Here is a 21,614-nt window from a genome sequence, read left to right as displayed (position 1 = left end):
GCTAGGTGGTCGAAATTATTTCGGCACTTCTTTTTCCTTTCACTTTATTTCATTCTTTCCTTGAAGGCGCAGTCTGGGCGTCCACTAAGACGGGAGAGTTACTGTGCCCTATCCTATCCTCTAACACGATTTCATTCCCCCCCTCCCCCTAAATTAGAATAATCTGCTCATAGCTGAAGGCGCGGGCTTATAATAAGCGATATGAAGACACTTATTAAAGAGAACTCCGGGTATTTCTCTTTACTCTAATTCAATTTAACACTTGCTCTAGGACCCCTTCTCGATCATTGTTAGCGACAAATTTCAACTCTTAGATAATACATATACATTTTAATGCGTCAGCATTGTATTGCTATGTAGGCGGGTTTCGCATGGATGTGACCTTGTCGGGGCTGTAAAAGAGGAACTAGTTTGTATATCAGAGAAAAATTGGCTTTGGTTATCTCCGGTTATACCTTGTTTACTTGCGAAATCAACAGCTTAGGATAGCTTAGAAATCAACGCTTAAGATAGCTTAGGCTACGCTCTGAGCAGCGGCCGGGCTGTCCTCCATAATAATAATAATAAGGGGTTCATAGGAATGGAAAGGCGCAGTATCTGTCACACTTGCAGCTGTGGACACCTGAACCGCGCCGCGCCGTAAGGAAGGGAGGAAGGTGGGAGTGAAAGTGGATAGAGAGAAAGAGGAGCCGCAGTGGTGGGCTACGGAGTAATTTCGACCACCTGGGGATCTTTAACGTGCGCTGACATCGCACAGCACACGGACGCCTCTTCGTTTCGCCTCCATCGAAACGCAGCCGCCGATGTCGGGTATAGTTGGTCGATTCTGGCCACGTGCTCCTAGCTTATATACACCACACACACCTCTTTCCCGCACAACAAATGGTGAGTGATGCGCAGGTGGCACCGGCTGTGGTTATGACGTCACTTCGGCACCGGCGGAGCGCGCGGCCGCTACGGCAGCTCCGACACACCAGCTGCTGCCTCTGACGTCACGCGGCTCCTAGCGCATGCGCAGCTTGGCCCATGCTGTGTGCCACACGAAATGGCTCGACGACAAGCGTAGTGCTGCTTTCGCAACAAAATAATGGTACCATTAGATAGAGCTTCAAGGAAAGGTGTGCAAGTGACAAAACAGTTGACGTGGGTTACTTAGGCAATTAATTAGATCCAATTACGTGTGTAATTGGGTGCCTAGATGACTGCCAGCCAACGACTGGTTTCAGTCCTCAACATCTGGTCACGTGTATCACGCAGAAATGCGAAAGCATGATCGTTTCTACTGTACATGGTACATCGCGCGCCCTTTGTCGAACACAATCAGCGTTCCGTTGTACGTATCAAAGTTCACCGGCATTCTTTAATATGTTTACAGAAAATGAAAGGCGCAGTATCTGTCACTCGCGGAATCTCACTGACACATGATGTTGCTGTGGCTGTAAGAAGGAAAAGAAAGTGCACGGGCCTGCTACTGGCCCTGTAGCTGAGCCACCTCCGCTGCCTCGTGCGGACAGAAGAAAGTAGAGAAGAAAGAAAAAGAAGAGGGGGAGAAAGACGCGCGCCGCAACAGCCGTCGTCCACCATCTAAATGGTGGCGGGTGCAATGACGGCGTACAGCAGATAAAAATTCGGTGGCAGGCTGGCACCCGCCGCAAGCGGCGCTGACCTACCGTCCCAGCCCAGTAGGGCCAGGAACCGCCTTATAGGAACAGGAACAGGCTTACGCATTTCTCCAGAGCAGATTCTACAATGATCTCAGAAAAAGCAATTTTTTAAAGTTGCCTTTTTGGGACTTCTGTTTTCGCAGGAGAGCTTCAATTTGTCCCGTTTTGCGGATTATACGCTCAATGGCTAGCTCAAACGAATCAAACGTCACACAAAAGATTATATTTTTTTTTAGAGAGAAGCGAGAAAGGGAGAACATATGCTTTCCCGATTTGAGGAAGAAAAGGGGGGAAGAGGAGAAAAAAGAAAGTAACATTGAATTCAGTTGGTCGCCCCGCCGGGGTGGTGCAGTGGTAAGACGCCCGACTACTGTGCCGGAGTTCCCGGGTTCGAACCCGACCGCGGCGGCTGCGTTTCGATGGAGGCGAAACGAAGAGGCGTCCGTGTGCTGTGCGATGTCAGCGCACGTTAAAGATCCCCAGGTGGTCGAAATTACTCCGTAGCCCTCCACTACGGCTCCTCTTTCTCTCTTTCCACTTTCATTCCCACCTTCCTCCCTTCCCTTACGGCGCGGTTCGGGTGTCCACAGAGCAAGTGTGACAGTTACTGCACCTTTCCCTTCCTGTGAACCAATTTATTATATTATTTAATTCAGTTGGCGCGTGGTCACTATGCAGTTCCAAGGTGAAATAGGAGAAGAAAAAACAAACAAACATTGAATTCAGTTTACGCGTTGCTGAGACCTCAATACATCACTATGCTGTTCCGGGCTGAAGCAATATACAGGAACAGTCCAGCACTAACAATCTACGATAAAATACAGAAAGAAAAGCTATAGTAATGTGGTGGCGCACACACTAATAAACGACACAACGTCCCTCCAAACCCCAGCCACTGCATCTGTATCCCGGACACGCGACTGATTTTGCAGGCTTTGTGCTGGGCTCGAAAGTTTCGGCTGGTAGGTAACCGGTCGACTCCTTTACAAGGGCCGCTCTTCATGCTTGGCTGAAGACGGGAGACGAAGGAGCCGGTTCTCTGCCAAGAATCTCAGGACTGCATGACAGGCATGAACAAGAGAGCGCTGTCGCTCCTACTGCTTGCGGAAGGCCAGGCGCTCACCCCTGACCCGAAGTATACCTTCGGAGAATCTCTTCAAAGAAGAGAGGAGTATTTTCGGCTCGCTTTCCTCGTTGCGAGCTTACTCTTCCTGCTATCAGTGTAAGATTGCTCGAATTCCGCAGGCTGCGGTGATTCGCCGGAGTTCCATGCTTGGCGTACTAGCTATCCATTGTCGAGGGAAGAAAATTACACCTGGGAAATTACCCCTTAGGTTTTTTTTTCTTTTTTTTTGTGTGTGTTAACGAAACCACTGTTTTTTTTTTTTTTTCTGCAGACTTAACTGATTTCAGGTTGGCTTATTAGCAAGCAATGCCGGTAATGATTCGTGGTGACCAGGCGATGTGAATAGTTAAACGAGTGGATTGAAACGATAACGCACGGACTTTGTCAAAAGTTTAGAGTCCAGAGGGTTTCTTTCAGAGCCGTGTAGTGGGGATTAGCGTTCTTGGAAATACTAAACATTGCAGAGGACAGGACCAAGTAGCCTCTTACCCTGAGGAGCGTCTAAGACACTGGGAATTCACTACGAGCCACCCGCCGTGACTCCGAAGCAAATCGCCTGGATTCTGAACCTTTGATGAACCTTTGAATGCGACTTGTCAAAACGGTGTGCCTAATTAAATTAGTCCAATTCTAACGAATGTTTCCAAGATATCTCCAACTACTCTGCGCTACTCTCAACGTCAAAAATAAAATACAATATGCGTCTGATTCAATAGTTATTCGTCTCCATGTTGCGCTGCACTGTGCTTCAAACCTCTGCGAGATCTTCTTACACCTAATGCCTGACGTATTGCAGTCCCCACATGACCATCACAGCAACACGGTATAGATGACTCCGGTTTTCTTTGTTCCGGGACTACGACCGGAAATTAAAGGGGACATATTTCTAAGTGCCCGTTCGCTCTCACGATGGCAGACCTTCCAACGAGCTAGAGTATCCTACCAGCCGACTGTTAGTGCCTTTCCTTAATGCTGAGCAGACGATATAAAGCTTAGGGTACATCTGTCCGTTATCGTTTATTCCTTCGTTTTTCTTTCTTTCTGGTGCTAGCACTGTAGACATTTACGATTGGCAAGCACCCAGCCCGAATCAACATGGGACGAAACTGCGATGTTCCCACGCTAAATTTTTGTGGTACTCTAGTCGGCTTCCCTAAGAGGCTAGTACATCTATCGGCGTGATTGTTTATGGCCACCCAGCATGAGGGTGTATAATTACTGCTCCGTAAGCGAGGTAGTCGTAATCTGTATATAAAAAATAACTGCCAAATTAACTCAATTTTGCCTCCCTTCGCGTAGAAAGATGCACGAAAATGGCTTTGGTGTCTGTTCGCTGACCTGTCTCGTGTGCTCTAGATTTGGTATTGGCTCCCTGCCTTCCGTAATCGCAGTATACGTGCACGCAAGTTTTTGCAGTTTTTCGGGATTATTAGAGCGCTATTTCAGTAACTCACTTTTACATCCTTACGTATGGCGATTAAGGTCCGGCCCAGATCAGTCCATAGACCCTTTTCCCTCCAGGCATGCTCTTCTGTTTACGATGCTAACCACTGTGGTTTTTGTAACTGTCACTTGCGTTGCGACTACGGCCCTTCGTAACCTTGGCAAGCGGGGCGACCATACCTGGCCATACTTGCTCATCATGTGTGTAGCACACAGAAGTTTGGTACAGGTGCGGACATAAGTAAACGGAGCACGCTTTTCCCTTCAAATTAAAATCAAGCATACTGCACTGGAGATAAGAAAATAATATTTGTCCAAGTGAAAGGGCACTGGCCTCTACTACCAGTTCGCAAAAACCACGACTGCCTGTTTCAATTACGTAACGTGTGAAAAATTCTTAGAAGGAATTAGCGTGCTCCCTTTATACTTTTGTCCACACCGGTTCGTGCAGGAGGAGACGCTTTGTCCCAGTATGCGCGACAGGTGGCTACATACAGGAAAGCTACATTACGCAAGTTCGCTAGACAGAGCTACATACATACAGGATAGTAGCACACGCCTACATATGGGCCCACATATACAGGCGCGTCGCTGTCTACGTGCAGGAGCACTACATACTGGGAGTTGGCCAGACGGGGCAACATACATACAGGTATGTATACGTAGCCAAGTGTCGTGAATGAGGGTCCGAGTTTCCATTGGTCATTCTTCGAATGTTCAGTCTACGCCGTTCAGCTGCTAACTATACTGCATGGCCCTCTCGAACACATTGCATCTGCGCTACCTGGCCATTACGGAGTGGCCGTTTGGTCGGGGATATAAGGGCAATATAACCGCAACTTCTGAGGTGTGCGCATACAGGCTAGACGTTCCGATGGGGACCACCGTCGACAGTGCTACGTTTTCGGCCTTCGGGCGCCGCTGTCGTCGCCGTCGTCTGGCCACCCTCCCCGCTTTACTGCTGGTCGCAATCTCGCCTTATTACGCCTAATACATTCACTAATGGCTGCTCGGCTTGATCCGAGACAAGCGCCGCCGCCCGTTCTCCGCGAAATTCCGGCGTCCGGCGAGACAGACGCCGCCTGGGGGCAGAGCGCTGAAACGGGTCTGCGGGACTACCGCCTCTTCCTCCTCTCCCTCATTCGTTGAGCCAGACGCGATTACGGCCTCATATCCCGAGGGCTTTGTCACCTCGCAAAAATCACTCAAGATATATATACCCAGGAGCCTCGACCTCGTGCAGTCGGTCTTTTTTTTTTTTTTTTTTTTTTTTTTTTTTTTTTTTTTTTTTTATAATTCTCTACAGTCACCCCCTCCTCCTTCTCTACTGGTACGGGCACGGTGTCCGAGACTCCTTCCTCCAGACTTGGTAATCGTTTTAGATTGTTTCTGTCTGGCGCGGCTCGCTTGACCGACGTTTAACAAAGTTAGTAGGCGCAACTAGCAGGCGTGGTTCCGCGAACGCAGCGCAAAGGCTTGGCCATTGCCTACGAGTTTCAGAAAGAGAAAATGCAGGTTGCGGGTGAGTCAGGGTATTGATGTATAACGATTCCTCTTATGTAGATCGCACGGCCGTATGGCTATTTGACTGCAATAAAACGGTCATGCTGTCCATGAGATGCTATAGCATGTACATGGTTCCCAGACTGATAATTCTTTTCTCTCGCTCAGGCTAACGCACCTGTAGTCTCTTAGATAGCCATCTAGTCTGTGCAGGGTATCTTAATTTATTAATTGATTCATAGTATGTCTAGTCCACATCGAATACGGCCGAAGCATATTTCGAATAATAATGCATCGACAGAAACGATGGGCACAAATTTTCATTCGCAGCCAGTGCGATCACCTATGCTCAGGAGCCAGAACGGTAACGACTGCGACAACTCCGGCACACCATAGCATCGCTGATATAGGAGAATCTCCGGGTTAGATGGTTTCGAAGAGAGCCACTTTAAATGAAGCAGCCATTGTGATTGCCGCGCAAATTTATCTAAGTCTTTCTTGCTTTGCAAAATTCCCATGAGTCGAAGGATGACGTCATTGGAAAAGTTTACCGCGAGGGCCCAAAGCTCTTTGTTCGAAACCATTTTGAATCACTAACGAGTACAGGTTAACTTAGTTAACTATCTTTGTAATTGATCATTTTTACACTTCTTTACTTTATGCAACAATTTGAAATTCAGCGGCTGCGCTTAGAATTCCACGCAGTTTGCGACTGAAAATGTCCCTCTATAGATTCAGTCCGGGATATCGAAGTGCATGAATATAACAAATTTTCGGACACCGAATCAAATATCATGCTCTCATTATTTTATTCGAAAACATGATATACAGAGTGCTCAAATGTCATATTTGATACAATATTCGATCGATATCAACCGAAGAGACGACAGTCCATTCGCAGGCATTGCTTTTGTTTGTAGTGGAACATAGTGGAGTGGAGGTGGTTTATCGATGGCGACCTTGGCGATTCCCCACAACGCCCTTTCGACCATACGTCATGCGGTAGAAGTTATTGCATCCCGGGTCGATGAAACAGTAGTCACAACTGCTACGAATGGGCCACGTGAGTGGAAGCCAAGGGTGGAAGACATTCTTCGCAGTATGAACAACCGCTGTCAAATATACCATAGCAAGCACCAAACAGCAATGCGGACTCTAATATAGTGGCGCTTAGTTCGCATGTTTTACAGTCATTCCGCGGTGCGACGTCGTTGCGTATAGTTATAAGAAAAGCGAAACTATCACCTATCATGATGCTGTGAATTAAATACTCAGGATGATTGTGCCAAGCACGTATGCGCGCAAGACAAAAGGCGAAAATGAAAATATCTGGTTCTCCCGTAATCAGGAGCAGATGAAAGCATGAAGTGGGTGGATTACAGGCGCTGTCCTATCGTCCAGCTCTATATTGCTCGGCAGTTCTGGCTTCGCCGTTATTCGTTATGCTTGACGCTCAGCGACTTCATTTACCCAGCCTTGCTGCAGCGACACGCCTTCATGTGCTGACGGGGAAGGCACCTACGAATAGAATGACGTTGTTGAAAATGGGCTTATTGTCACAATGCACCGCCGCAGACAGAGGTTCGTCTTCTGGTTGACAGCGCTCTGAAGAATCCACGGAGAAGCGAATTTGTAAGACTTTACATTGATTTATAAGCAAGGAACGGCACACTACCTGCCACACTTCTCAGTGGACACCTGAACCACGCCGTAAGGGGAGGAAGGTGGGGAAATAAAGAAGAGGTGCCACAGTGTAGGGCTACTTTCAATCGCCTAATGATCCCCTCGCGCAACACACAGACGCCTCTCCGTTTCGCGAAGCCGGGAACTCCGGTTCAGCAGTCCAGCGTGACAGTTTTGTGAGAGATCCTTTATCTTCTCCTTTGTGTTAACGGCGTTTTGAGGTGTACACCAGGAGGGGAGATACAGTTTTGTGGCTTGTCAATTTTGAGCCTCCAAGCCAGAGCGGAGTAAAGGAAAATTTGTTCACGTACGGGCTGCTCCAGCGGCAACTTAATTGGCATGCAAGTGTCAGGGACTTTGAGGTGCGAGAAGATATTTTTGCGCCCTTTCAATTTTGCGCCACAAATCCAGCGCGGAGTGAAGGAAGTAATTTGTGTCATACACTGTTCCAGTGGCAACGCAGGCACCAGGCGATGAGCCACGAAAGTTCATTTACTGTTTGAGTTAACCATCGATTCGCCTATGTTCCCCTCTGCTTCGCCGCCTCTTCGGCGGCATGCCGACACTGGGCGCTGAAATCATTTCAAGTCTTACGAATATTGACCACCGGCTGCTGCGTTTCGATGGAGACGAACCGGCGGGTCGTCCATGTGTTCTGCGATGTCAGTGTCTGCTAAGGATCCCAGATGGTCGAGATTACTTTGTAACCCTCCATTATGGCACCTCTTTCTCTCTTCCCGCTAGCACTCCTAGCTTCCTCCCTTCCTTTTCGACGTGGTTCAGCTGTCTGCTGAAAAAGTGTGGCAGATACTGCTCGCTTTCTTTCTTGTAAACCAATTATTATTAACATGTGAACGCAAAGCTAGCCACCACCTTTAAGGGGAAACCCTTGCAGAAGTCAACAGATATATTTTAGCGTGTCATTCCCGCCTATCACGGTCTGCTATGTCCTAGAAAAGAGTTTCACATTGAACACTCGTCATACAGCTGTCAAAGTGATGCGTTTTTGACACCACTTAACGCGGACGTGAGCAACGATATTGAAGGCAGAAGGAATTCTAGAACTTAATTTCAAAGGCAGCATACGTGCAGCTAGCTGTTTGGAGGACTGCACGTAGGACAACAGCTTGCTTCGCGCAAGGACTGCATCTACCGGAGCATGATGCGAGATCAAATACGAGGGGGGGGGGGGGGGGGTAGTGTTAGTCTGCCGAAGAAAGATACAAATTATGGGTAGCTACACTCACTGGAGATTACGGAGGATTTCGAGAAGAACACACATGAAAATCTCCACAGTCAATAATACGTGTGAGGACCAGTGTCAACAGCCAGCGAGATGGGAATGAAGGGAACGTCAGTGAAGGAAGTGGATAGACAAGCCGACAGAACAGATGAAAGGACGAAGCTCTAGACGGATTCAAGAGACAGGGAACTTAGAACGCTTCAGAACATCGTGAAAAAAGGAAGAGTAAGGCGGGTGTAATGATGCCGTTTGAATTTGACAAACTCTTCGTGGTCAGGTAAAGTAGTGATTTCGTAAAGGTCCCGAAATTGATCTGGAATAAAAGAAAGTTTTAAATCTTGTGTATTGTGCGAAGCATCGGGTTGTGAACTGTGCTTAAGGTATTCATAGTTGACAGAGCTCCAGCAGAAATACTTGGCAAAACGTGCTTATTCAGACCCAGGCTAAAATAATTTTCTGGCGCTCCAAAAGTTGCAAATCCGCCCTGACCGCTTCAAACTGTTCCTTTTCGAGGTAGTTCATTCGTCTGTTTTTGCAAAAGGTAAGAAAACATCGTTATTGCGGACGTGGTAACGTCATCTGCAACATTCGGACACAATTATCATAATTGTTTTATGTAAAACAAGACGGTGATTTTTTTTTATCAGTTAGGCGGGACTTCTGAACTTGTAGCACTATGGGAGATCGAAGAGCTTGCGCTTGTGTGATAGCATCACACTCGCGGAGATAGTCATCGCGATTGCAATGTTGGGTTAGCATCTTCGCATTTTCAGGTGAGCAAGCGTACTATCTCTCTTAGCAAGATCTTTGCATAGTCCCAAACAGTAATACTTAGTAATATGAATACATTCCGAACTTATTGTTTCCAAAACATATCTATTAATGATGCTTTATAGCGTGCAGTTACTTTTATGGGAATGATGATCACAGTTAACTTCTTACTGGTGTAATTTAAGCATTGCGTGGTACTACACCTCGTTCAGGAGGCATGCTAAGGGGGAAGCACCTCTCTATTTGGTTATTCTAGATTCGAAGATTATTCTATTTCGTAATCGTATTTGTGACATTTGCACAAGCTCACTGTAAGATTGCTATATATTTGTTAAACAGTATAATCATCTCTTCGGGCAACGTCACTTATTGAATCAGAAAAGCTCTACTGGAGTGGCGGTTAATAGGAGGGAAGTACTGCTCATCAAATATAAAGTGTAGCTTTTATGTTTCCGCATCCCTTGATCCCTTGTTTCCCTATTACCACCTGTAATCACTCGCCACCAACGCGAAAACAAGATCATGCGCTGATAAATGAAATTAATCTAGGGTACGACAGAAATGACTATGGAGTAATTAATTATAGAAGCGTGTTGTGCAGGTTATTTCTTTGACGTTTATGACGTTTAAGACGTGATCAAGTGATTAAACTCCGTGAGAGTACGCTGGCTTTGCAAACACCAATTTTTCATTAGATGCAGCCGGTCCTGTCGACGCACGACACGCTCCATCAGCGAAGTTTATTAGGTGAGCGCGTGGCGTTATTAAAGCCCGGAGCAGTGCAGTAAATTTCTTCCCTTGTGATGGAGCGTTCAGGCAAGAAAAAGTGAAAATTAAGGGCACTTTGGGCATAGTGAAGTTTCTATCTCCGTTGAGGGCGCGCAGAAACTCGGAGCTAAGTCCAAATACTCCCATACGAACTTTTCCAGAGAAGCAGTACCTAGAGCAGACATGTTTGTTCTTTTGTCCCTAGCTCGACAGTCACCGATACATACACGCGCGGTGCAGAAAGGTTGGGTTTTCAGCTTTTATTTTTATTCTTATATAGCGTTATAACTCTAGCGCAGCTACGTGTCATGATAACGCTTGGCCGTTCATAAGAGTGATACACATTTGGAAATTACTTTAGACGTGATTGTTACTCCCATATTTCAAATTCAAATGAAATTGTTTCAGCTGAGGTCTTTCCGCAGTTATTTCGTTAAAACGAAATGACGGGCACAAATTGTCGCATATGCACAGAGACCTGTAAATAATACGAACCTGAGCATGCGTATGTAACTGCATGCACAAAAAAAAAAAAAAACTCTGACAACTCCTGCTTTGCACTGTTTCAGGGAGCAAAGTTACTTCACTTCGATCCCATACACTTGAGGACTGGTCGACGCACTGCACCTTTTGCATACGTTTATTTTGCCGTTTCGTGTGAGCGTTGTCACTCCTATGCCAATAACAATATTGCTCTCCGGCAATATATTGACAGCACTGCAGAATTAACGGATTTATTTCCCACAATGTCGTCCGGCAATAGTTCTGCACTTTCGCCCTATGTTACGGTATACGAAACGACTTGGCTGAGGCTTCCTGGCCAAGCAAGCGCACTTTCCCCGGAATTCTTTTTCTTCAACCGGCATTTTTTTTTCTTCCACATTTTTTTCTTTATTCTATCCAAGCGGAGTTAAAAGGGCTCTTCGCAAGTGACGCGTCTAGTCTCCCGTTCGGCAGGGCGAAAAGTTTACTAAAGTGTCGGATGATAGATGAGCTGCAGCAGGGTCTTCGCCCGATAGATAAACGATCGCCCGAAGACGCCCGAGAAACTCTTCGGAGGCGGGATAGGCGCAAGCCTAGCGCCTGCGCCAATGCATGCAGATGAGGACGTCTAGACAATGTCTCGAGGGAAGCACGCCACCAGCCGAGCGAAAAAACAGCGATATTTCCGGATAAATAAAACAGAAAAAGTTGGTTGCTGAAGAAGCGAGGTACGAGAAAAAGCAACAGGCGAGTAAGGTAAGCAATCCTCGAATATTGCCAGGTAATTTGAGCATTAAGCAAAGGCTCTTCGGAGGCGCTCCGCCAGGGAGTGTGACGGAGGTGGTGGAGGAGGTGTATAGTGATTGCAGTGCGGGTTGCGCCTAGAAACACGCTTGATTGATCACGCTAACATTTGGAAGTCAGAATGCGGCAGGTTCTAGGGAGAGATAGTTTTCCGAACTGGAGTTTTAAGTATTCGCGCAATTTGTCACATACCGCGTAGAAGTTATCCGCGGAGATACCGAGTAGGAAGTGCTTTAGACGTTTAACTATTCCCTGCCACCTCTTTCCCTGAGAACTTCTTATCGGCATCGGAGTGCGTGGCGGCAGACGTGAATGCGTTGTGTTTTGTTTAGGTGACGCTATAGGTATTGTGACAAGCGCTTTCTGTTTCGAGAAACCAGAAATGCGAATGCGGATCTAAAAGCGATCATTAGTCAACTAGATTTCCAGATCCACGAGGAATGCACAGGTGGCAGTATAGTCACTCAAGTTTTCGTTTTTTTGTCCCTAACCCTACTGAGGTGCATTAGTTATTCCGAAAATTAGTTTCCCGAGTGTATTACTCATATCGTTAGTCCATGAACTACCTGAATAAGGCGCGACTAAACGTTAACCGAAAGATCGGCTTCCGGACTTTTTGGTCAGCGTTGATGTGAAAGCAAAAAATAGAGCTCAATATATTAACTTGTGGAGATGCCGGATTGCTGAGACGTCTAAACTTTTTAAATTTGGTGTAGAGCTGGAGGAAATAAATTTTGCCTGGGAAAATGGAAATTCAGTTTTGAGCAAACGAAATTTTTAATAAATAGAGATTAACTTCTAATTGCAGCCTAAGATTTAATAGAATGAAACGCTTATATTAGTGGCACCCTATTCGAAAAGCGCAAGAGGAGTTCGATACAAGCATCGCAACATAATACTGGCGGAGTCTTTGCAGATTTTTTCTATCCAATCAGACACGACTGAGCGAGCAGGAATCAATGTAAGGGGGTTCCCTCATTTGAATAATATCAGCAGGTACTACATCCTTCAGCCCTCAGCGAACCATGATAGGAGTGGTGAAGGATATTGTAAAACGTGCAACGGTTGTCGCTACGTTTTAACATGGCGGATGACACTAGCCTGCTTGGTCAATAGGCGCCGTACTCTGTGCAGGCGTGTGTTTTGTGACCCCAAATACAGGTCCATCATGCTCTATTATGCTTGAGTCATGGGCTTTGATCTGTGACATATTTGTGAAAAAAAAAAAAAAAAGCCCATGTAGGTTATATTAAATGCGGCAGTTTGGGGCGAAGAAACTAAATTGTTAGTAACGTCTAACCTTTCTTCAAAGGTTGGTAACCTGCGATTTGTAGTCAGTGCAGTGAAAAACTGGCATGAATGAAAGTACCTGCGTGCTATAATCAAAACGCAGAGATGAGTCCTGTTAATGAAGGGACGGAACGAGACAGAAGCACCAATTTTCGTACTCAAAAGATGTCCTGCAGAGCGACTAAGTATAGTAAGCAACCAACTTTCGGTCCGGTTCCCCAGTATCGACGTATAGGACCATTTTCTAGTGTGGAGACATTAAGCTTGCCACTCTCGTTACCATAGCATCTCGTATAAAGCGGAAGCCTTTCAAAGGAACGCACTTCGTAAGTACGGAGTTCGATGTCTAAATACAAAAAAAGATGTTAGCATTTCTGTTATTTTCCCTTTTTTTGTTTATTTTGCACTGCAGCTTTCAAGATCCAGCGCTTCAATGAAACGAAAACGACACAATGAACTAGCATTTCCCCCTTTTTTCTTTTCTGCGCTGCCGTTCGCGTTTCAGGGGACGTTTTTCTAGTAACGAACATCGGATAAATATTTTGCAATTCTGAGAGGCCATGCGGCGCATCAAAAACAACTAAGACATCGTCTCTCTTTTCACCATCGCGCCGAAGGCATAGCATTAAGGAACCTCTTGTGTTGGCGGATGACACTGTCTTAGCTGTGTTTCTTTTTCTTCGTCTTTTTTTTTTATCTGGTCAGGTTTAAGCAGGCTGTAGCCCCACTATTCACACTTCTTGACAAAGTGGTGGTGAAAGAAAATGAGTTGGAATAGATGCCACAGGTGTATCGCCATGGAACAATGCGGCCATTGCGCAGAGTTGCAGCGCGCCTTCTGCCGAAGTATACGCAAGGGAAAACTTAAAAAGATAAAGGTAGTTCTTCGACATGCGCTACGGTGTGCGTAATTGAATTCTTCTTGTACTGATACGAAACCAACATTTAGAAAAATTCAGTTTATTTTTTGTTGAAAATATTTGACGAACCCAAGTGCATGGATATCGTATCGTTGGGGGTCCTTTTGCGGGGAAACTATGCGAACCATGTAAATTAATGTAATGCCAAGGAAGTCAATGAAACCCACAATTTGAGCCAGCTGAGTCAAGTGGAGTGCTCCAAAATCGTAACTGAAACAACAAGGTTCGAAACACGATAACACAGAACAAAAGGAGATGGTATCTTCAGCTTTTTGCTTCTGTTTGTAGGTATTCGGTAGCAAAATAAGCATTTATTGATCGCGAGGTGGATTTCAATTCCGAACGCTTTTTTTTTCTGCTCTATTCTAATCAGACTAATGACAGCATAACCGAAAATGACTTCCTGGTCATCGTTTGGAAATGAATAGCTGTTTAGGCTTGGCTCTAAAATGTGTGTGAAAAAAAAAAAAAGTCTACTTTAAGATGTTCGTGACTTTATTACACCTGCTACATTCACTGCAATCAATTCTTATCGGCCTGTCTATTTCGCTGCCACGGCTGTGATCCATTACCTGAACTGTGATAACACCTAGCTCAGTATTCCTGATCTCTTAAATCTGTTGATATTAAGCTCGTTTTCCCCCATTACGGGGGCTTATTGAAACACATCTGAGTGCTCTAGCAGCTTTTAATGCGATCAGATGTGCTTCAATAAGCCCCCGTAATGGGGGAAAACGAGCTTAACGTCATCAACAGATTTAAGAAATCAGGAATACTGAGCTAGGTGTTATCACAGTTCAGGTAATGGATCACAGCCGTGGCAGCGAAATAGACAGGCCGATAAGAATTGATTGCAGTGAATGTAGCAGGTGTAATAAAGTCACGAACATCTTAAAGTAGACTTTTTTTGTTCACACACATTTTAGAGCCAAGCCTAGACAGCTATTCATTTCCAAACGATGACCAAGAAGTCATTTTCGGTGTTGCTGTCATTAGTCTGATTAAAATAGAGCAGAAGAAGAAAAAGCTTCCGGATTTGAAATCCACCTCGCGATCAATAAATGCTTATTTTGCTACCGCATACCTACAAACAGAAGCAAAAAGTTGAAGATTTGATTTCTACTGAGAAAATGAAAACTAATAAAGCTTTACTAAAAGTCGTTTTAAAAGAATGAAAATTCCGGCCTTCAAAGGTGATAACTCAATTTTTTTTTCTTGGAGGAGCCCTTCTTTCAAGGAAATTTGGCGCAGGTATACAATAATTTTCTTCCGAAAGACATAACCATACTATGAGACCAAGTGCTTATCTCGACTCACCCATGCGCATTTTCATTTATCCCCGTTTAGTCCCTTAGTATTGCTTTACTAGCCACGAGGTCATGAAATGAAAACCGTTACGTAAAGGCAAAGTCCAAAGGTGAGAGAAAGAGTGCTGAGTAAAAAAACAAAGAACAAAAAGCGTATATATTGATTTCGAAAACTTGTTTTAGGCACATTATTCACGCGAAACTAGCTCATCAGGAAAATAAAATTTTTTGTTGTTGAGAAGTCTCATCTTAAAAGCGAAAAAAACAACACAAATTTGCCACGCTATTGCTAAGGCGCTATTGCTATTGCTATTCGCGAATGTGATATCCGTTGCCTAGATCGCTAGATCCTATTTACGTCTTTTGAACGCGGAAACTGGTGGCGGTCACAAAATCACCTCGGAACTTGCACACGGCTAGGCTGCGGTACTGTTTTACAAAGGTTGCCCAGAATTCTCATAATTGTATATGACCGGAGCGGCTTTTATGATGTGTCGCCGGCAAGCATCTATGTCGTGACGCATCAAATTTGACATCAGCGTTTATACAGCAGTCGAAGCAGACTTAAGTTGGTTTTAAGTTACTGAGGTCAAGAAGAATTTCAGTAACTGCAGAAACAAAATTTTTTGCACCGCTACCGGGAATAGTAAGCAACGAAACTTGGGAAATCGACTGCACGATTGTGAATAATCGCTGCATCTCTATTTGACTCCGCAAACTGAGCAGTCCTCTCACCACCTTACAGGGCTCAACTGTGTCGTAGGACGGCACATCACGCTGCGCACTGACATAGCACAAGCTGTATGAGTCCCAGCGTCGCAAATTTTCAATAAGACGTAATGCGACGTAATTTACGCAACACCTGCAATAGCTGTCTTCCTCAGCGCTGTCGCGCGAACCACGCTTTCTTCACTACACTATCACATCTTTGACTTTTTCTTTTTTTTTTTTTAATGAGGAACGTTTCCAATAATCAGGTTAGACATGTAAACTTTCTTACTAATATATTCGCGAAACCTAAAAAAAACTGTATTTGTTGTTTTCTAACAGCCGCCGGCTGCGGCCTTATCACTGTGATTTTGGCACGCGTATCAGTTCTGTATTCTTTGTTTGATAATGCTCGATGTCGCGGGACGCACCTTTATCAGTTCCTTTGTCGCGCAAGATGCGCCGAGATCTGTCTCGGAGATTCCGACCAGTCGCATATGTTTCTACAATGTTCCAGGTTGTGCTAGTAACAGTTTGCGACGTTATCTAGATGTTTCGGAGCCGCCTTTAAATTGAGCGTTGACGTGTGCGACAGGCATTCTTAGTTCGATGATCGACAAGCACGCTTGTTGCTATCGCCGCCGTGCCAAGTTGCTTAGTTTTCTCGCGGGCGCAAGTCAGCCCAATAAAGAGTTTCTTCAGTACAATCACTGACTCTTCATTTGTGTCATCGACCTTGTCACCCCCACGTGACAATATAGAACTGACCAATTCATCAAACTGAAATTTTTCTTTTAACTATGCATGGCGAATGTTACTTTTGTAAATCGGATTTCATTTCTCTTGCAAACTGAAGGGAAGTGAATAACGCGAGACTGCAGAGGACCGCTCATGTGGTCTTCGCAGCAAGGAGAGGTGTCATGTAAATAAAGCTTTAATGCTTACGCTGTCACTGCCACTGTACCATCACGTATGAGCTATAAGCGATTTAAGATCTTTAATGTACGCTTTAGATTTTACGGGAAATACAAAATAATGACAGTTCGTCAGCCTAGTTTGAGCCTATATGGAGAAAACACTACTTACGGCCATGTCAAAAGGTGTTGTGAAAAAAAAAAAAAGAAACCTGGCCAAACCAAATATTAGATGCTAAAACACTATTTTTGGCTTAGCTTATGTGTGTAGAAGATAGATGCACATGACGTTGTCGCTGTATTCTTGCCCGTTGTTGCTTACGACGCTTAGCGGGGTGTACCGGAGCCTCCAACAACTGCCGCGAGGGACCAGGCTCGCTGTCCATATCAAACCATACTGTATCCACCTGTATCATGTTGCGAGTTAAACCACGTGACCCATAACATCGATGATAGCGTCACACACACGTTTAATGTAAGCAGACAAAGAAAAGAGCCCTATCATGTCACTTACTAATTACCACCTGCCAGAGACACGCTCGTGAGAGGGACCGGGATGTATGCTGCCCATGTTGCCCGGAGAGACTGATACAAATTTCCGCTTTCACCAATTAAGAAGCGTGAACGTTTGAGCCAGTTGGTCACACATACTTGACGTGAAAGGCGCGGCAGAAAGAGACGACGACGGCGGCCATGTGTTCTCTGTCCTCGTATCTTTCTGCCGCGCCTTCCATGTCATATTCCCCAGTTAAGCCATACTAACGCGCCTTGCGTGGCCATGAAAGGCTGGGTTACGATCGCATGCTCTCATCCCGATTGGGCAGCGTCGGCCAAACGAGGCTTCATTCTAGCCTGCTAATTTTTTTTTTTTATTTACCTTGTGAAGTAATGCTTTCAGATGAAAAAAAAAGTAATTACTTCTGTTTCTGCTAATTGTAGCATTTTATGTCGTCAACATATCACGTAAGCATAGTATGTGTGAAGTGCTACTGTGTACGAGAAACCTCCAAAATCATCTGCGAACGGCATGATGAGCTCAAAAAAAAGTCATAGAAGTGCTTGGCAAAGCCAATTTTACGTTTCTGGCTTTTTTTTTTTTTTCAGTTATATAAACGCCAATACTGCATGTCGTGAATGCGCTCAGAGGATGTCATTTCGCATGACTGCCTACATGTGTCTATCATTATAACCATACCCACCGTAGAACAGAGACCTGTCGCATATGCCTCAAATTTACCACGTCCTCATCTCCTCAAGCTCTTTAATATTACCTGTTGGTTGGTTGGTTGGTTGGTTCATAGGAAGGGAAAGGCGCAGTATCTGTCACACTTGCTCTGTGGACACCTGAACCGCGCCGTAAGGGAAGGGATAAAGGTGGGAGTGAAAGTGGATAGGGAGAAAGGGGGGCCGTAGTGGAGGGCTACGGAGTAATTTCGACCACCTGGGGATCTTTAACGTGCGCTGACATCGCACAGCACACGGACGCCACTTCGTTTCGCCTCCATCGAAACGAAGTGGCGTCCGTGTGCTGTGCGATACCTGTTCGTCTGAAATTTTGGCGCTCCTGAAGGGTTTTCATTCTTTCCAATACAAATACACTGCGTTACCGTATACATGTAATAAATGAAATTTAAGCGCTGAAGTTTCGTTCGCTGTCTATCTAGCTTTGTGTTCCACGGGTTCTAAAGCGAGAGCAAGTGCTATGACACAACGCTAATCCGCTTTAAAAATAAGAGGATATGTCACTCGTACTGACTCAACACATTCCAGTAAAACGAAGCAGAGTCCCGTGTTACAGCTATATTTCGCTGGTATAGCGTCATTTCTAAGCCTAAAGACACACCGCGCCTGCTAAGTTTTCCTCTAAAGTGTTGCGGACCTCCTTATAAGAAAAAAAAAAATGAAGTGAAACTGAGCGGTAATAAGTATAGAAGGTTGCATCAGCGTGCTAAGGGAGCGTGACATTTTGTGCTGACTCGTTTGCCGAGAACAGGCACTCTGGCAACAACTTCCCATACTCTTTTTCTCACGACTGTTGTTAGCCTAGCTTGCTAATCACTACTAACTGCTAACCGAAATTCACCAAAGAGGCGTATACAGCGGGGTGGCGTATCGGGCTAGTCGGTGTAACAATGGCACTTCTTTGAAAGCGCTAAAGCAACACGAACGGCTTGTCCTTTTTATAACATTTCTTCGTCCGTGTCACTTTAACTCTTTGAAAAAGTGTCAAATTTTACTGACTGTCGAGGATTCTAGGCACCCATCTGATGATTTATAGATGTGGTTCCTGTTGTCAAGTCACCTTATCCTGGCGCGCCTTTCAGGGCAACTGATCGATGGACATTACCATTAAAGACATGAAATAGGCAAAGCAGGGATGTCATTCGAGTTTCGCTATTTGGTAGGTTTCTGATATTACAAACCTTTCGTAGAGTTTGTCCTCGGGTATCCGTAATAAATCCAGCGTATCCATTTTGGTCGCGTCAAAAGCGCTTCTTAGCGCCACACTGGACGAGCGTTGCGACTGCTGCCTTTCACACAGGCCACCGAAGACCTTGCTGGCACCACACTGCTATATTTCTGCCCGTTACAGCAACACCACACTTCCTGCGTCGTAGCTTTGAATATTCTTAAATCATCACCGTTGTCTTGAATGTGCTTCTTGAATTGGGTGCGCCGCGCCTCGAACGCTGGGGACGCGCTCTTCGTAAAGGTCCTCAAGTACAACAACCTCGCACCGTTGTTCGCTAAGGGTGCTGACGCAGACTTCCATCTTGGCACTTTCTTCCAAGAACATACTTCTCCACAGTGGACTTGTACAGGCGCCGTAGCCGAAGTCTTGAAGGTGTTGTTCGAACTTCGTATACGTCAAGCGGCAACCGCTCGCGGCATATCTAACCGAAATCTCCGTTACCATCGCAATCTCGCACCTCTCCGCTCGCCACGAGGACTGACAGAGACTGGCTGGGGGAGACGTGGCTGAGGCGACTCGAGGCCGTGTCGACTTGTCCATCCCCAGCTGGCTCCGAGGGGGAACAGCGGACGGCGGTGAGGGAGAGAAAGTCCCCATAGCCTTCGCGGTCTCGAAGCGCGAAGAAACTCCCCAGCTATTCGCTGAAGTTTCCCTGGAGTAAGCGAGCAGGTTCTGCTGGCACTCATGAGCAGAGCTACTCGGCGGTCCCTAGGAAGCTCTGCTTGCGTCTCATGGTTTTCGCTTTGCCCCAGCTCTAACGGAGCAGAAAAGTTGGTGTGGGATGTGTATTTCGGAGAATTGCATTCAATACCGGGATGATCGAGAAGTTCCATCTTGAACCATTTGAGAACAGTGCTTTTTTGTCACCTATAGTTTTATAGTAGGGAACGAGTTGTATTCGGACTGTTCTCCCATGAGGAATTTTCAGCGGTTTTTGTGATGTCCCTCATCCCTAGCTATCGACATACGTTCGTGAGACGTACTTTCATAACCGGAAACTTACCCGTCTAAATGAGCCCTGGTCCAAATGTTTCCCGTACTTTTGATCAGAGAAATTGGCATGTTCACTTTAGTGTCGTGCCCAGGCGAGTGAGAGCTGATATTACCGCCAGGCTTCCACGTGGTGGGTGGTAGTGCTACGAACCCGCTATGTTACAAGGTATTGCATTCAGCTCGTTCCGCCAAAAAACAACCAGAGCTATCGTATAGATGGCGGCAGAGAAAGAAACTGGTTAGTAGACAGCTTCTGAACGCCACACATCACATCGCGCGGGAATTTCAAACACCCCACACTCAAATGAAACTAACAAATAGGGGAGGGCTCAAAAAAAGGCGCAATTAGAGGTGAAGTTCTTCGAATGGTGTATTTCAAAAAAATAAAAGTAATTCAATAAAAAAAATTGTCGCCATTAGGTTTCAAAACCAGACCACCTGCATGGCAGGTGGAGCCGCAGCTCAAAATCCATGAATGTTCTTTTATTTTTCAATATTTGATAATATGCTATGTTTAATTAACTATATTCCCCGATATTTTAGGAAACGCCATGAGAGGCGCCTCAAAAGGCGAAGTAACAACGCACTTCGCCGAGGCAGAGCACTTTACCAAGAAGGCCACGAAGGGTCGTTGATGCCAAACGCGTATACGAGGGCACATAGTGAACGCGTTGTGGTGTGTATGCCGACCTACATATGTTTGGGATCTGTACTGACGTTACTGTAATATAGTTTTATAAAATTAAATAATCTAATGACGAATTTCTTAAAAATATTTATTCACATAATGAAACGGCGGCTCTAAAGGCACTATCGCTTCTACCCTTAAGACGAAGCTTAAAAGTCCTCCTAATTTACTCCCTTCACAATTGTTTTCTCGTTTGATGAGAAATTGCATGCACGATTTGTCATTTACTTCAAATTAAACCAAGAGGACACCGCTACTAAGATGTCGTGTCGTTCTTGTCAGTGTCAATGCTGCGGTATGCCTATGAAAAATTTATATGATGACGTACTCAAGATTTGCCCACTGTTTTTTTGGAGCACTGCGTATGCCTGTCCACGAAATTTGTAGAAAAGCTTTTGCTTAAGCAGGCGGTCCTCACGTCTAAGCCGCTCTAAAACGGCCTGTTTTACTGCGGGCAAAATACTACAAACTTCACATTATTATGTATATACTGTAAAGAAGAACTTCCGATTAAGCGGAAAGGTAGCCGAGAAAGAGGAAGAGAAAGTGCTTTTGCGGACCAGCTGACTCCAAGTTAAGCCATCACCACCACCATCCTTCGGCCCAGTCACAGGTCTGTTTTTACCGCCATGCAAAATTTTTTACTGCAATCAAATCGTTTGCCTTGCTAAATATTTAAACATCACTTATTCTACAATTGTAGTGTCAATCTCCCATGAGTGTTACCACTTTTCATTTTATATTTCACTTATTTCCCGTTTTGTGTCCTTTCCTCTACCCCTCAAATCATTTTTTTTAATGCAAGTATACGTAAAAAATAAAAAAAAATTTAT

At 45.2% G+C, this 21,614-nt stretch overlaps 1 long non-coding RNA gene across 1 annotated transcript in view; it reads right to left on the bottom strand.

Annotated features, from left to right (window-relative positions):
- The window catches only part of LOC146186360 (uncharacterized), a 238,079-nt gene extending 218,482 nt beyond the window's left edge, over positions 1–19,597 (bottom strand). The window contains exon 1 of the long non-coding RNA XR_014708101.1: positions 19,051–19,597. This is a non-coding gene — a long non-coding RNA (uncharacterized LOC146186360). The remainder of the gene's footprint in view (positions 1–19,050) is intronic.
- Between the last annotated feature and the right edge of the window lie 2,017 nt (positions 19,598–21,614).

This window comes from Amblyomma maculatum, chromosome 6 (assembly GCF_055883805.1).
Source record: "Amblyomma maculatum isolate TAMU_Amacu chromosome 6, ASM5588380v1, whole genome shotgun sequence".
Lineage (NCBI taxonomy): Eukaryota > Metazoa > Arthropoda > Arachnida > Ixodida > Ixodidae > Amblyomma > Amblyomma maculatum.
The sequence above is the reverse complement of the archived record's forward strand: the minus strand, read 5'-3'. Positions and strand labels throughout refer to the sequence as shown.